Source organism: Taudactylus pleione, unplaced genomic scaffold, assembly GCF_031769625.1.
Source record: "Taudactylus pleione unplaced genomic scaffold, aTauple2 ptg000520l, whole genome shotgun sequence".
NCBI classification, from domain to species: Eukaryota; Metazoa; Chordata; class Amphibia; order Anura; family Myobatrachidae; genus Taudactylus; species Taudactylus pleione.
Window position 1 is genome coordinate 10,493,472 of NW_028284922.1, and position 15,006 is coordinate 10,508,477.

The 15,006-nt window shown below is 44.2% G+C and overlaps 1 protein-coding gene across 16 annotated transcripts in view; it reads left to right on the forward strand.

The window, feature by feature from the left end:
- PROM1 (prominin 1) overlaps positions 1–15,006 on the forward strand; it is a 238,200-nt gene that overhangs the window by 18,937 nt on the left and 204,257 nt on the right. The window contains exon 1 of one of the 16 annotated variants that reach the window (XM_088450649.1): positions 4,332–4,379. The exons of 14 other annotated variants lie outside the window; for them this stretch is intronic. The gene's annotated coding sequence lies outside the window, so the exon portion shown is untranslated. Of the gene's footprint in view, positions 1–4,331; positions 4,380–13,266; positions 13,289–15,006 lie in introns of those variants that run through there. One more of the 16 variants, XM_088450652.1, reaches the window with a different exon arrangement.

Sequence of the window (15,006 nt, forward strand, 5' to 3'; positions counted from 1 at the left end):
TATCAGCACATACAGCTGACGAATGACAGATCTCTACCAAGGAGTCTGTTTCATAACAAAGCTGAGTGACATCACAAAGGCAGTTTATGATGTTCATCAGACACATGGCCAGCCTACTGATATAATAAGTTTCAACCTGGCTGCATTTCACTACTGCTATCAATCACTATTTAGTATTTATCCATCTAACATTATTTTCAAGTAAAATTTTGGTAAAATTAAGCTTACCTTACACTGTGAGATATCACGTCACTGGATGCAGCTGATCACTGACAGATGTAAATCAAGGAGTGAGGGCCTGATTCAGAGCCGGACGCTCTGACAGAGCGCTCGCTCTGAATCAGGGCCGGCCCTCTGTTTTTTTTGAGCGGCCTCCTGGCCGCTCGCATAGCTCCCCCTACACCCCGATACTTACCCTTCAGGATGCTGATGGTCGGGATTCTGGTGCCTGGATCCCGATCTGTTGGGATTTCGGCACCGGTATTTAGACCATCGGCATCCTACACGGGTCTGACATATCTGAGATGCTCCAAGAAGTGTAGCATACCATATTTTTCTTAAAATTTAGAGTTCTTATACACATGGCAGCAGGGCTGCAAAAAGCCGGACCGGACCCGGATGAAGGGGCGTGGCCTAAACGCGGGAGGCGCGGCCATGCCCTCTTAAGAAAAAATCTTGTTGCAGCGTTGCGAAGCCCCCCCCCCACAGGCATAGGAGGCTTGCAGCAGCAAGCAGTCTCCCTTTGCAACCCAGCACACAGCAGTGTGTGCCGGGCTGCTCAACTAAAAGGGAGGAGGGGGGCGGCGTCTGACCTGGCACCCCCCAGCATGCCCGGGTAATTAGTACCCTCTCTCCTCCCCTCTTGGCGCCCCTGCATGGCAGACACACTGAAACACCTCTCGAAGTGTAGCAGAGATGCTGGGCTGAGACTATAACCGCATATGGATTAGTTTTAATTAAACACATACGGAATCTCAGATAAAGCACAACAGAACTTGGCGTGAGAAAAGCTGCATCATTGCACTTGCCCAGATTCAGACTAAGTGGCACACACATGTACACATGAAGCACATTTGGAGCGAGAAAGGCGAGGCCAAGTCACCCTGCACATGACGCTGAAATTACCAGCATCGGAATCCCGACGCCTTTCACAATACAGACACTGGCATCCTGCCCGCCGGGATGCCGAAGGTAAGTAGCAGGATGGGGGGCAGGGTTAGGTTTAGGCACTAAGGTGGGTGGGTTAGATTTAGGGTGCGGGGAGGGGGAGGTAAGGTTCAGGCACCGGGGGGGAAGTTAGGGTTAGGCACCAAAGAGGGAGGGTTAGGGGGGGAGAGGGGGAGGCTTAGCATATCGAACAACAAGTGTCGGTATGCTAGCCCTGTCGGGATTCTGACAGCTGGGATCCCGACTGCCGGCATCCCATAGCAATCCCCTAATCAGTTTTTTTACAAAGCTGAGTGACCTCACAAGGGCTGTTTATGATGTTAGCCAACTGATTATAATAAATCTCAACCTGCCTGCAATTCACCACTGCTATCAATCACTATCTATCCATGTAACATTATTTTTAAATAACATTTAAGTTGAAAATAAACTTACCTTACACTGTGAGATATCAAATCAGCAGATGCAGCTGCTGACTGACAGGTCTCTACCAAAAGAGTCAGTTTCATAACAAAGCTGAGTGACATCACAAAGGCTGTTTATGATGTTACCTAGTCACATGGTCTGGCCACTAATAGGGTAAATCTTAAACTGTCTACATTTACCACTGGTATCTATCACTTTTTATCCATCTAAGATTATTTCCAAATGACAGGCTAAAAAGAACAAATCAACTTACTGTACCATATACAGGGGGGCCTACAATATTGATCAAGCGATAAATGGCCCAGTAACCATGCGGAAACACTAGTTTCCACATGTTTTAGTTACCGGGCCATTCAATTCATCATCAGGGGTCCGATAGGAAAACTGACATTTTTCGGAGTTTGCTTCCGAGAACAAGCTCCATCTTCAGGCAACGCTTGCTCTCGTCGCCCCGCTCCTTCCTATGGGAAGGAGATCCGGGGATTCTAAGAGTGATCCGAGCGGATTCCTCTGATGGATCCGAGCGGATTCCTCTGATGCCTCCTCACTACCTCCCCGGCGGCTGTGTGCGTGCGTGACCTCGGGTCACACATGCGTAGTTGGGCCAACGTGGATGAGGTAAGTAACGCAGCGATACTAACCAAGGGGACAGCTGCTTTTCGGAGCAGCTGTCCCCTCACCGGATCAATGATGAATTGCTCAGGTGTAATCTATCCCCCGCCGCTAGTTCAATACTTAATCATTGGAGGCCTCCGATGTTGAATAGGCCCCATAGTGAGACAGCATATGAGCAGATACAGCTTATGACTGGCCAATATAGTCAGTTTCATAACAAAGTTAGTGACATCTCAAAGGCTGATTATGATGTTTCTCGGGCACATGACCAGTTTACCGAGGGGATAAATCTCAAACTGCTTGCATTTCACCACTGCTGTCTATCTACCGAAAATCTACTGTCTAGCCAAAGTGTTTCACTGTTCATTTTTACCTGTTTTTGTAGAAATGAATAGATGATGAATAGGCCCTTTAATATCAAGGTTTACAAAAGAATCATATGATATCTTGTGGTTGCTTTTGGGGAGGACCATGATATGACATTTCTACCACTTGCAATAAAGGGCATTGGTCAGGATGTCACCGTTCGCAATGTCGACTTTCACAATTTTAACAGCAGACAGTCGACATTGATGATGTTGACAATTCTATGAGGGTTAGGGTTAGAGTTAAGGGGCCTATATTTCTAGCCACTATCGTGTCAATTCTCTGTTCTGCCAACAACTGGATTGGGGATATTCTACATGTTGAAAAACCAGGACTTTCCAATCCCGACCCATAAATGGTTGGAATCTGTGAGTCAGATCACTGGGCCTGATTCAGACCCGCTCACTCTGAATCAGGGCCGGGCTTTTTTTTTCTTTAGAATAGCCTCCTGGCCGTTTGCATAGCTGTGGGTGACCACCCACAGCTACGGCGAGCGGCCATGATGATGGTCGCGATGGTCAAGACCATGGCGACCATCGGGCTTGCGACGTGACCCTTGTGGTAGGGTCTCGTGGCTGCAAGGAAGCTCTCCACTGACATCACTTGTGATGTCAGTGGGGCCGCCACCAAACGACAGGCGTTCTCATGGGAACGCCTCCGTTTGGGCAGCCACTCCCCCGGCCCGCCCACCAAAGGAGGCGAGCTGTCACTCAACATCGACAGCTCGCCCCCTTTGTTGCGAGACCCGGAGCGTCGCTAGCCGGGTCTCGCGCATGCGCACGACGGAGCCGGCTCCGTCGTGCGCATGTGCTGCGGGCCACCATCTACCCGGTTGTGAGCGCTCAGCGCTTGCGACCGGGTCTGAATCAGACCCACTGTTCATAGTTTACGGGCGATCGGCATAATCGGGGCCATGGATGTATGTGTCCCATTACCATTACTATTAGGGACAGAATGACAGGAAAAACAGTATGTTGACATTCTAGCAATGTCAACGTAACATAAGTGTAAACATGCAAAATGTCAACATGGACAAAGTCGACGTTAAAAATGCTGACACTGAATGTCTGACAAATTTTCTGAATCTCAGTGGCATGGCAAATTCTATGGGGAAGAGTACTTCAACTATTCAGTTATATTGCACAGTATTTACCTGCCAGTAATAATCTTCATACTGTATGTGAAATGTTTCAGTTGAATAGCTTCGCGAGCAGTTCAGCAGCAGTACAGTTAGCAGCAGACCATGGCCATTGAAACATCCACGGGGCTGGAGTAGTGTGTGGGTGTGGCCTAATCTGGGCGGTCTGGCCATGATCCCTTTATGTTGGTGCCAGTCCCAATGCCATCAGACATCCAAGGCAGCCCAAAGCTCACCCCTCTCAAAACAATTCCTACCTTACTGTACATGCCTAGTGGGAGATCCACCACTGTGGATTTTTATTCTATTGAAAACGTCCAGCACCCCATCGGTTGAGGTTGAAATGAGTGTGCAAGCTATATTACAGCTTATGTAAGTCTCATAATATGTGAGTCCCTTACCACCATGGAAAAACTATCCACAATGTTGCTGCTATAGCCACGTTGACCCCTTGACATATGTATTCTCCGAAGATAGTGCTTCTTGCCCCTTAATAATATACAGTAGTCAGCTAAATGTTAAATAATTCTTGAATCTTTGTTTACAGATAAAACAGAAATCTCAAACACCCTTGACACCCATATAGCATTGTGTGAAACAATAAAGCTACTGTAGAAGAAAGCAGAAAGTATGCAATGAAAAGTTCACGGAGTGAACATTTATGAATGTAAGAGAATGCAAGAATGAAAAACAAAATTATGTAATAATTGCAAATGAATGTACAGCATTACAAACATCAATGAAAGTTTACAGTTGTGTGCATTACTTAGATTTTCTATTTGTATCATCACAGGTTTAACTTTTTCTAACCACTATATTTACATTTAGTTAAAATATATCTAATATATAAATATGTCTGTGTGTGTGTATATGTACGTACGTACGTACGTACGTGTGTGTGTGTATGTATGTGTGTGTATATATATATATATATATATATATTTATTAGGGGTGAGCGGGTTCGGTTTTACTCGGTTGTTATCGCCACTTTACAGCAATTTCGGCTGGATTTCATTCGCTGTCCAAAACACGTGTTCGGCGATAGCCAATAAAAAGATTCGAGTAAAACCGAACCCGCTCACCCCTATTATTTATTTATATATATATATATATATATATATATATACATACATATATATATAGATATATATATATATATATATATATATTATATACATACACACAGTCGGGTGCATAAATATTGGGACATTGACAGAATTTTCATATTTTGGCCTCTATTCACCACCACAATGGCTTTGAAATGAAACAAGCAAGATGTGCTTTAACTGCAGACTTTCAGATTTAATTTGAGGGTAATTACATCCAAATCAGGTGAACGGTGTAGGAATTACAACGGTTTCTATATGTGCCTCCCACTTTTTAAGGGGCCAAAAGTAATGGGACAAACTAAACAATCCTAAATCTAACTTTCACTTTTTAATACTTTGTTGCAAATCCTTTGCAGACAATTACAGCCTGAAGTCTGGAACGCATAGACATCACCAGACGCTGGGTTTCATCCCTGGTGATGCTCTGCCAGGCCTCTACTGCAAATGTCTTCAGTTCCTGCTTGTTCTTGGGGCATTTTCCCTTCAGTTTTGTCTTCATCAAGTGAAATGCATGCTCAATCGGATTCAGGTCGTGGGATTGACTTGGCCATTGCATAACATTCCACTTTTTAGTCTTAAGAAACTCTTTGGTTGCTTTTGCAGTATGCTTCGGGTCATTGTCCATCTGCACTGTGAAGCATCGTCCAATGAGTTCTGAAGCATTTGACTGAATATAAGCATATAATATTGGCCGAAACACTTCAGAATTCATTGTGCTGCTTTTGTCAGCAGTCACATCATCAATAAATACAAGGGAAATAGTTCCATTGGCAGCCATACATGCCCACGCCATGACATTACCACCACCATGCTTCACTGATGAGGAGGAATGTTTTGGACCATGAGCAGTTCCTTTCCTTCTCCAGACTCTTCTCTTCCCATCACTCTGGTACAAGTTGATCTTTGTCTCATCTGTCCATAGGATGTTGTTCCAGAACTGTAATGGCTTTTTTAGATGTTGTTTGGCAAACTCTAATCTGGTCTTCCTGTTTTTGTGTCTCACCAATGGTTTATATCTTGTGGTGAACCCTCTATATTCACTCTTGTGAAGTCTTCTCTTGATTGTTGACTTTGACACATATACACCTACCTCCTGGAGAGTGTTCTTGATTTGGCCAACTGTTGTGAAGGGGTTTTTCTTCACCAGGGAAATAATTCTTCTGTCATCCACCACAGTTGTTTTCCATGGTCTTCCGGGTCTTTTGGTGTTGCTGAGCTCTCCGGTGCGTTCTTTCTTTTTAAGAATGTTCCAAACAGTTGATTTGGCCACACCTAATGTTTTTGCTATCTCTCTGATGATGGGTTTGTTTTGATTTTTCAGCCTAATGATGGCTTGCTTCACTGATAGTGACAGCTCTTTGGATCTCATATTGAGAGTCGACAGCAACTGATTCCAAATGCAAATGTCACACCTAGAATCAACTCCAGACCTTTTACCTGCTTAATTGATAATGAAATAACGAGGGAACAGCCCACACCTGTCCATGAAATAGCTTTTGAGTTGATAGTCCCATTACTTTTGGCCCCTTAAAAAGTGGGAGGCACATATAGAAATCGTTGTAATTCCTACACCGTTCACCTGATTTGGGTGTAATTACCCTCAAATTAAATCTGAAAGTCTGCAGTTAAAGCACATCTTGTTTGTTTCATTTCAAAGCCATTGTGGTGGTGAATAGAGGCCAAAATATGAAAATTCTGTCAATGTCCCAATATTTATGCACCTGACTGTATATACACTGTGTATATATAGTCCAAATAAGTCCACACTCTCATCTTCAATAATAAATTCCTGGGGTGACAAACCCATAAGGGATCACAACATTCCTCTTCATACAAAAAAAGAAGTGGAGGTAGCACTCACCAGTCTTCTTAAAAGCATATCTTTATTACATCTTCAGTAAAAATATCACAACATTTGAAAGTCCAACATTTCAGTCCTATGCATGGACCTTTGTCAAGGTTAAAAATCAAGTGATGTACAGCACAAATATATACCCATGTAGCTAATCAAAGAACTCCTCCCCCAATCCCTAATTTTACTTGTTGAAAACAGCTAATAGATCTAACTACATAAACAAAGCAGCCAAATATTTTTTTGTCTTTTTTTATATTTTTCTAGCGGCTGGCTTTTTCCTCTGGAGTCTGTGGTCTTTACATAATGTATATTTGAATGTTCATATGTATTAATATTGTGATATATTTGCTGAAGATATAATAAAGATATGCTTTTAAGAAGACTGGTGAGTGCTACCCCCACTACTTCTTCTTCTTTTTTTATTTATATATATATATATATATATATTTATTTTTTATGATGACTTGGGGTAATTAGCTGGTAGATGGGTGTCAGTGGTGCAGTATCTGAGGTGCTCAATCAGAGTCCACATATCTTTTTGGGTATAAATAAAAGAAAAGTGCTTTAGTGTCAGCATACTGTAGAAAGAAAATAACAAGATGCCTCGCCCCCTATCAGGGCACTGACTCGCTTCTTCGCCCCAGACTACCTTTGGGCAGCTATTCTGCAAATAAAGTCTTTGCCTGCTTCTCTGCAGGTCTATCACCGGCTTGGCTTGCTGCCACAGCTACACACAGCACAGCTCAGTCCTGGTGGCCTTTCCTGTCTCTTACAGGTCTAGACTCTGGCTTCCTTAGCCTGCAGAATAGCTGCTTCAATGTCTCACAGTCTGAGAGTCTGAGGTTTGTGGTCCTCCCTGCCTCCTTCAGGTCTGGACTCAGGCCCCCTTGACTCCAATGGCCTCCAGGCACACTGGGCTCTGTAGCTGCCAGTCCTCCTTGGACTAATTCCACATGCAGCCTGACTGCCTCCTTAGCTCTCACCTGAGCTCGCTCCACAAGGCAGCCCCTAGGTGTGACAAAACTTAGTTTAACTACCCTGTGTGGGCGGATCCCTCCAACCACACACAGAATCCATGGCTCACTATTGCCACCATTGGTGACACTACCACATATCCCCCTCCCCAGCTTGAAACCACTGGGTTCAGCGACATGGGACGAGGCATTCTCCTGTTGAAGTCCCTCTCTATTCTTCTTATCAGGGCCTTTCAACACATTCCAACACATTATCGAGACTTATCTGTCATCTTTCGGTCTCATCCTCCAGGTTCCAGAGATTATTTTCCTCTTAACTTTTTTTCTCACGTTATGGTACTTCTTCCCAAAGTGACATACTTCATCATCATACTTTTCAAATTCCAGCAAGATATTTTTTCTCAGAATCTTCTGGTTCATACAAAGAATGGCTTTTCCTTTGTTTCTTTTTAACCAAATAAAGGTTTCTCTTGCTTAAACCTCTTTAAAGGCACACATTTTAGCCAACTTCTGCTTGTCATATCTTTAACCTTCAGTCTTGAAGCACTGTGTTGGCTACTGGCAACATTCACTTGCAAATCATTTTGTTTCAAAGAGCCATCTTCATCCTGAGAGTCACCAGCATCACAACTTCCGGACTTTGGCTATATGTCAACAGACCATGTACTGGCACTGTAACTCTCAGTTACCGGACTCTCATGTCCACATAAGATACTTGAATCTTTGTTCCATTGATTCACAAACTTTATCTCACAGCTTTGATGGCTCTCTGCCACTTCAATTGGGCCTCTTATCACTTGGATTTTCTTGTGCATCCGCTTTTTGGGACTTTCAAATATGACTAACTTCCACATGTTCCACCAGCACAGGTTGAACTTCACTCTCCACAGAGATCTTTATTTTCAAATTCTGTTTAGCTGGACTACTTGTTTCAAGCTTTATAATGTGAGACCACTGCACTTCCCCACAGACAAATTCAGCAGCATTGCAAGTTCCATCCTGCTTGCATGAAGGCTGTCACGACCCTGTGTAGTTGTCACCTTTTTTGCCTTGAGACTTACCCCTGTCAGCTGCCCCATGGATCTGTGTGCGTAATTTGCCTGGAGGATTTGCTCTGATTATTGCATCTGGCCTCTCCTCTGTCTGTGAGCACTGCTAGCCCTGATTGGAATCGCAGGTGTGGTTCTGATTCTCAGAGCTGCAGAGATGAATACTCCCTCTGCATGTTGTGCCTTCCACCACTCAGAATGCTACTGCCACACCACCTGTCCGTATCCACCAATTGCTGCCAGACCCAGGGTATATATATCCTCCCCTGATAGCATTCTGGGCCTGAACATCTCGTCTTCCCGTGGTGTATGGTTCATGCTGTTTCTGCATTCAAGTATATCCCTGAAACCTGCTACAGCAACCCCTGGTGCAATCCAGAAAATCTGTTACAGCTGTACCTGGCAATCCAGTAAATGTGCTGGCAGCAACCCCTGGTGCTTCCAGAAAACTTGCTACAGCTAAACCTGGCAATCCAGTAAATCTGCTGACAGCAACCCCTGGTGCATCCCAAAAACCTGCTACAGTAATACCTGGCATCCAGTCGTCCTGTTACAGGAATACCTGGCCTGTGCTCTGCTGCTAGTCCTACTCATGGTTGGTCCCTGTCACTCTGTAAACCTGCATCGTGTCACCCTGCCTTGCTTCCTGCTGTGGATCAACTCCTGCCCCTTTTACCTACCTACTCCCTCCCTGAACCTAAAATTCCCAAACCTACCCATTCCTTCCTGAAACCTGTTATTCCCTATTATCCAATCCAGCCTGCACCTGAGTTCCAGCCTTTGTCATAGAAATTCCAGATTACCCTGTTTAGCCCTCGTCTCAGCATTACCTGACTTCCCTTCAGCCATTGTCACATTCCAGTCCAGAGTCAAGTTCCAAGCTCATCAGTTCAGTCCACGTTGTTCCAGTCCAGAGTCAAGTTCTTAGTTCATCAGTTCAATTCAACAAGTCTTCCTGCCGGTCCCAGTCCGGTTCCTCCAGTTCCTGTCATTTATCAACAAAGGCAGTTTTCACTGCTACACAAGTCTTGTAAATAGAGCTATCTACATCACCCATGGTTCCGGTCCAGCCGGCCTCCAGAGAATCCAGTTCATCACCTGAGACAGGTAATTCACAAGCACCAATCATGACAAAGGCATTGTTTCACATACAAGAGTATTACCAGGGCCGCAACTAGGGGGGGGGCTGGAGGTGCACGTGCACTGGGTGAGCCGCTGTACCTGGTGCCAGTGACCTCCAGCCCGGCGCTGCAGAGAGGCTCCAAGCCGGACGTCCGCTGGTAATATTTATTACCAGCGGGCGCCCGGCTCCTTCTCTGCAGCGACGCGGTGGAGCCGGAGCCGGAGGCTGGAGTTCTCTCCCGAACTCCAGCTTCCGGCTCTCCCCACGGGCACTATGGGGGAGACGTCATGACATCTCCCCCATAGTTCCAAGGAGCAGCCGGCGGACTGGACGTGACGCTGGATGCAGGAGCGGGGTTCAAGGTAAGTATTTATTTTTTTAATAAGCTGCACTACAGGGGCATTATTATGGGGGCAGGGGCATTACCACAGGGGCATTACTATGGGGGCATTACTAATGGGGCATGAGCACTATAGGGGCATGGGCACTACAGGGGCATTACCACAGGGGCATTACTGTGGGGGCATGAGCACTACAGGGGCATTACTGTAAGGGCACTACAGGGATATTACTATGGGGGCATGGGCAATACAGGGGCATTACTATGAAAGCATGGGCACTACAGGGGCATTAATATGGGAGCATGGGCACTACAGGGGCAATAATGTATGGTGGGCACTACAGGGGCATTACTATGGGGGTATTAACATATGGGCATTACTATGGGGGCATTACAATATGGGCACTACTGCAGGGGGAATTACATGGGGGGGCGCCAAATTACTGTCTTGCTCCTGGTGACAAAAATCCTAGTTTCGGCCCTGGTATTACCCTTCACAAGACTCTCAGTATTAACTTTCCTTAAGGTTCTGCTTTCCACAGCAAAACGATGTAATTGGGTCACATTCACATCACTCTAATCACACGGTGACAACTGAGGCTCGTATGTGGAAGCCATTAGCCTTTATGTAGACTTCCGTACATCCTGTACCTTTTGCTTTACGGGATTTGCGATAATCATTTGTATATGTCACCTTTTTATCATCAACTTCAGACACAGTTTTGCAGTCTGGACCTGTTCCCCTTTGGGAGGACTTCACACCTTCAGCTATCACTGTAAGCTGAAAGATACTACAAGGTACTTCACCGCCTTTTGCAAGACAGTCTTTCAGAAAATTTCCCAACTTTGATAATTCTGTCCCTTCTTTGACACTGTGACATTTAATGAGGACATCTTCATTGTCAAATTGCTGCTGGCAAACATCATTCTTCTGGAACATCTTACTTTGTTCAAGCATCTCACCGCTTCTCCGCTGCTCATCACACAAGACGCTCTGCAACAGTAGCATATCACTCTGTGTGCCAGCCATTTTAAGATCAAGCTGTAGCAACAGTCACCTGTGTTTATGCACTTCTGTCACACTAGGCTCAGTGGAGACATTGGGTGACATTTTGGGTCCTGAATTCAATCTTAGAGTGCCATTCAGCCTCCCTTGCTTTTCTGCTTCTCCCACTACCATGTGGAACTTTTTCTGACCTGCAGACAGCTGCTCTTCCAGTTGGGCAATTTTTGCCATGGCGCCTTCCAATTTGCTCTGAGACTGCAGATGTTTACTCTCCACAACTTAAAATTCAGCAAGTCTCAACTTTTGTACAACTATTTGAGACTCTGACACATTTAATTCACATTGCAACTCCAGTTCTTTGGTAATCCTTTCCATTTGAAATATTTGCAACTGGCTCTGTGTACTTAGCAGACATTTCTCAAGGTTCTCACTCTCCTCTTGCAATTTCCAAGTCACACCATGTTTCTGATTAAGTTTCTCCTCCAAAGATTCACTTTGCTCCACTGTTTTATGCAGACTTTCCTCCAGAAATAAATTCCTTTCTGTCAGACATTCTGAAACTGCTTTGGCTGCAGCCAAATTGGATTGGAGTGTCTGTACTTGTTCCCTAAAGCTTTCCTCAAGATGGACAACCTCCATGTCCTTTGCATCACGCTCTTTCTGAAACATCTGGAGACATTTCTCCCTTTCTTCTGAACATTCACGGAGCTTCCCAGACAGAGAATTTCTTTCTAACTCACACTCTGCAAGTCTTGCTTTTGCGAAAAGTTAAATCCACCACTTTTCCTTGTGAGCGTGCTGCATCACTCTGGTGTCCCTTGACACATTCTTTTAATTCTTACACTTTCTGCTGTAGTGCCACACACTTTTGATGCAATTCAACCATGTCTTGCTATAATACTTAATTCTTTGCTAGCAGCGCATCATGCTCATACTTTATCATAGACATTAATGCTTCAGCCTCCTCAAAGCGTTCAGACATAACTACTAATTTGAGGTCTGTTGCTTTGTGTTTTTATTCCCTCCTGCTCAAATACTATTAAATACTATTTTCAAAGAGGACAACACACTCTGTAACATCTTTTCAATTTACACATGCAAAATCTTCTCTTTCGTTGACTTTTCCTCTAAGTCACTTATCTGGTCACAATAGCATAAAAGAGTTTAATGCCAAACTTCACAGAGAGTCCTCTCTTGGTGGACCTTGCACCTTATTACACATACTGACAGTTTTACTCTGCTTTGGCAATTTAAATGTCTTTCTCTGGAACATTACTCGGAGCCCCAGCATTTTGAAAAGAGTCACCACAGAGGATTTCAAACAACTTTAAATAATTTCCTTGTAACAGACTTTTACTTTCAGACTGGGCACTCCAGTCCTGGATTTCTCCAGCTTGAAACTGAACCTTTGTAGCAGGCCTTCTGCCTTTAATAAATATTTCTTTTTATTTCCCATAATTCTTCCCACACAGCACACAGGAATAACTTGCTTTTGTTTTCACTATATTACACTTTGCCTTCAAAAGTATGTTCAATACACCAAAACATTTTTCTTCATGTGGCACTACATATGCCAGCATGTATTAAACACTGTCTCTTTAACAGCCTTTCAAAAGGAATCTCTGTTCTCTCAGTACCATATCCTGACTTAAAGAGGTCATAGGCTTGAGCATTTTGGCAGAATAAACCACAAATTTTCATTTAACCCTTCCGATGCTGCAGCAGGAATTTTCAATATTTGTGAGCATTTCACTTCACAGACAATATATATTTCATAGCTGGCAATTCACATACATTTGCATGTCATAATAGTTTTCCACATATGCAGACAATATTCCAGCAACTTGTGTAACACTTATTTCTCTTTATCTCCAAGGACAAAAGTGTACACTGCAGCACTAGTGCATCTCATCTATGCAGACAATTCTCTTTATACACTAGCAAGTTGGCAACGAAACGCAACTGCTTCAAGACTGCAGAGAATATGGAGGGCTGTCACATGACAGGAGAGCAAGGCCAAGAACCACATGTTGTAGCTGCCACCAGCAGTGCAAGGCCGTCAACTTCCTCATCCTCTATGAAGGCCCATGCCCCAGGGATTAACTCATGCTATCGATATGGTAAAGCTACTTTTACCGAAGTTAAGGAAAAAAAAGTTAAAGGAAATTTGCCTTCAGATAAATAAAAAAATGGCAATATGCCAATCACTACACGATGTGGCAAGGATAGGATAAGGCCTTTGCCTTTCTCTAGAAAAGCTGCTGGTTCTGATTCTGATAGCGCTTTGGAAAAACCAGCTGTGTGCCCTGAGAAATCGAAATCACAAATCCCTGAGGAGAGTGCGTCCGCGGCTGCCATGTGTGAGCAAGACCTAAATACTAGTGTACTGGAGGATCCTCCAAGTTCCAACATTTGTGTGCCCTCTGTAAATGTGGGCAAGGGCAGTCAACATCTTGCAGACGTAGTCATCGAGGATGCTTCTGTGGAATTGCACATGGAGGTTGAGAATATTTTGGTAGTTGAAGGTGCTAAGGATGATGTGGATGTTGATGATGAAGATGTTGGTGATGAGGATGTTGATGCCGAGGATGTCCTTTGTTTAAGTAAGGCAACAGCTGTTGCCCATGGTTTGAAAAAGCCAAAGCCCATTGTTGTCATGCTGGGACAAAAGACAAAAAAATCTACTTCTCACGTGTGTTGTTATTTCCACCCCGATCCGGACAACAGTTGCCAAGCCATATGTGACCATTGCCAAGCAAGAGTGAGTAGAGGGAGGGACCTAAACCACCTAGGAACCTCCTCCTTGTTACGTCACTTGGAGCGCATTCATCATATATCAAAGTGTGTATCGACAAGTTCCAAAACTCAAAACATAACAAGTCCAGTGTCACCTACCTGCTCCCTCTCTGTGAGATCCAAGCGCCTTCGATCTCCAACACCAACACCTTCATCATCAACATCCTCATTCGTCATCGGGAGTAGTCCTGCTGCATCCAATGTTGGTATTCGAAGCATGATTGACTTCTCTCTCATCCTTGATTCCTCAGAAGGATCCTTGATGACTACGCCTGTTGCTGCTGCTGTTGCTGTGAGTGGATCTTTATCCCAGAAGGGGACCAGGAGGAAGACTACTTGTAGCGTATCCTCCAAAAAACAATTAACTGTTAATCGTTTGCAAGGGCAAACAAGTATGACAGCAATCACCCATTTGCAAAGCAGATTACTGATGCCATAACAGCTATGCTGGTATTAGATGTGCGTCCAGTATCTGCCATTTCTGCAGTGGGTTTTCAACAGTTAATTAGGTCCTGTGTCCTCGCTACCAGATTCCTTCTAGATTTCACTTCGCTAGAACAGTAATTCCAAGTCTGTACAAGGACATTAAAAAAAATCCTTATTAATGTCCTCAGAAATGCCGTTGTACCCACTGTCCACTTGACCACTGATACAGTCAGGTGCATAAATATTGGGACATTGACAGAATTTTCATATTTTGGCCTCTATTCACCACCACAATGGCTTTGAAATGAAACAAACAAGATGTGCTTTAACTGCAGACTTTCAGATTTAATTTGAGGGTAATTACATCCAAATCAGGTGAACGGTGTAGGAATTACAACGGTTTCTATATGTGCCTCCCACTTTATAAGGGGCCAAAAGTAATGGGACTATCAACTCAAAAGCTATTTCATGGACAGGTGTGGGCAATTCCCTCGTTATTTCATTATCAATTAAGCAGGTAAAAGGTCTGGAGTTGATTCTAGGTGTGACATTTGCATTTGGAATCAGTTGCTGTCGACTCTCAATATGAGATCCGAAGAGCTGTCACTATCAGTGA